Genomic DNA, 2,555 nt, shown 5'->3' on the forward strand with positions numbered 1-2,555 from the left:
GTGGCAAGCCCCATGGCATGCCTTGGCAGCCCCGTGGCAAGCCCCATGGCCTGCCTTGACAGCCCCGCTCGCACGCCCCATGGCTTGCCTTGACAGCCCCATGGCAAGCCCCATGGCCTGACTTGACAGCCCCATGGCTTGCCTTGACAGCCCCATGGCATGCACAGCGAGCCCCGTGGCAAGCCCCATGGCATGCCTTGGCAGCCCCGTGGCAAGCCCCATGGCCTGCCTTGACAGCCCCATGGCTTGCCCCGCTTGCACGCCCCATTGGTTGCCTTGGCAGCCCCATGGCACGCCCCATGGCTTGGCTTGACAGCCCCATGGCACGCCCCATGGCACGCCCCATGGCATGCCCAGGCAGCCCCGTGGCAAGCCCCATGGCTTGCCTTGACAGCCCCGTGGCATGCCCCACGGCTTGCCTTGACAGCCCCGCTCGCACGCCCCATGGCTTGCCTTGACAGCCCCATGGCATGCCTTGGCAGCCCCGTGGCAAGCCCCATGGCTTGCCTTGACAGCCCCGTGGCATGCCCCACGGCTTGCCTTGACAGCCCCGCTCGCACGCCCCATGGCTTGCCTTGACAGCCCCATGGCATGCCTTGGCAGCCCCGTGGCAAGCCCCATGGCTTGCCTCGACAGCCCCGCGTGCACGCCCCATGGCTTGCCTTCACAGCCCCATGGCAAGCCCCATGGCCTGACTTGACAGCCTGACTTGACAGCCCCATGGCATGCCTTGACAGCCCCGCGGGCATGCCCCATGGCTTGCCTTGACAGCCCCATGGCACGCCCCATGGCCTGCCTTGACAGCCCCGTGGCATGCACAGCGAGGTTAGCACGGTGCCCACGGGCGATGCCTTGACAGCCCCATGGCTTGCCTCGGTGGTGCCCATGGCATGCCCCATGGCATGCACAGCGAGGTTAGCACGGTGCCCACGGGCCATGCCTTGACAGCCCCATGGCTTTCCTTGACAGCCCCATGGCATGCACAGCGAGGTTAGCACGGTGCCCACGGGCCATGCCTTGGCAGCCCGATGGCTTGCCTTGGCAGCCCCACTGGCATGCCCCATGGCTTGCCTTGACAGCCCGTGGCTTGCCCCATGGCATGCCTTGACAGCCCCGCCGGCACGCCCCATGGCTTGCCATGGCAGCCCCATGGCTTGCCTTGACAGCCCCGTGGCAAGCCCCATGGCTCCCCATGGCTTGGCCCATGGCTTGCCCCAAGGCACGCCGCGACACACCCGTGGTGCTTTGCCTACCATGTCAAGCACACAAAGGTCCGACGAAGAACACCGTAGATCACACAAACTCTACAAAAGCAATCTTCCTTGTTGCCTCAAAAGATTGCAATACAACACTCACAACATGGCCCCCCAATGTTGCCACCCGACGTGCATGAACGGGGGCGAACACTTGTCTCGTGCTTTTGGACAATTGAAACCACCCAAATTGGTTTCCTAAATTCATTCCAATACATCTTGGATGTGTTCCAAGCATCACCTATCGATTTTTGCCTATTTTCGATTTTTTTTGATTTTTCGGATTTATTTAATCAAAAAAATTAAATAAAAAAATCCCGATGTCGAAAAATTGTGAGGCTTGCTCCTACTTCAAGATATGATTTTTCTAAGCATGCCTGCAAAAAATCTCGTCCAAATTCAAAGTATTTCGATAAAAAAGGCCTTTATGTTTCCTCGGACATTTGATGTTTCCTCCTGCCGGTTGGGATTTGGCTCTAAATGCTCTTTAGGGGGGGCATGCAAGCCCCAACATGGTCAGCCAGGAGGGCTGACCATGCCGCCCCCCTCACATGGGCATGCCCCTGGCGCCCATGGAAAGGGCGTGTGCCACGCCCCCCATGCCACCGGCGGGGGGGTATCGTCTCCACCGCCGCCGGCGGTGGTTGTGGCGGCGGCCGCCGCCGGCCGACCATGTCCCGACGACCGTTTTTTGGGCTCGTTTTCGTGGGGGTGATTCCTACATTCTCGATTGCTTTCTAGCAACAAGCTTGTGCTTTAGGGACGGATTTGGTGGCACCTAGTGCCACGCATGGGCTTGTTGATGGGGGCAATCGGTCGTGCTAGGGGCTTTCTCACGTTGGCTAGCCCTCGTGTGCTCTAGTCTACCCCATGGCGGTTGGGCCTATTTGTTTGGATGCCTCCTTTGCAACATGCTTGTGCACGGCGGATGGTGTTATGGCACCCAGTGCTACGCACATTGTTGCTCTCGGGGTATCCGGATGATGCTGGCCTCGCTTCCATGGGGTTTGACGGGCGACGACCGTTTTTTTGGGCTCGCTTTCGTGGGGGTGATTCCTACATTCTCGCTTGCTTTCTAGCAACAAGCTTGTGCTTTAGGGACGGATTTGGTGGCACCTAGTTGCCGCGCATGGGCTTGTTGATGGGGGCAATCGGTCGTGCTAGGGGCTTTCTCACGTTGGCTAGCCCTCGGGTGCTCTAGTCTACCCCATGGCGGTTGGGCCTATTTGTTTGGATGCCTCCTTTGCAACATGCTTGTGCACGGCGGATGGTGTTATGGCACCCAGTGCTACGCACATTGTA

The sequence above is a fragment of the Juglans microcarpa x Juglans regia genome, unplaced genomic scaffold, assembly GCF_004785595.1.
Source record: "Juglans microcarpa x Juglans regia isolate MS1-56 unplaced genomic scaffold, Jm3101_v1.0 JmScfU0114, whole genome shotgun sequence".
Classification (NCBI taxonomy): domain Eukaryota; kingdom Viridiplantae; phylum Streptophyta; class Magnoliopsida; order Fagales; family Juglandaceae; genus Juglans; species Juglans microcarpa x Juglans regia.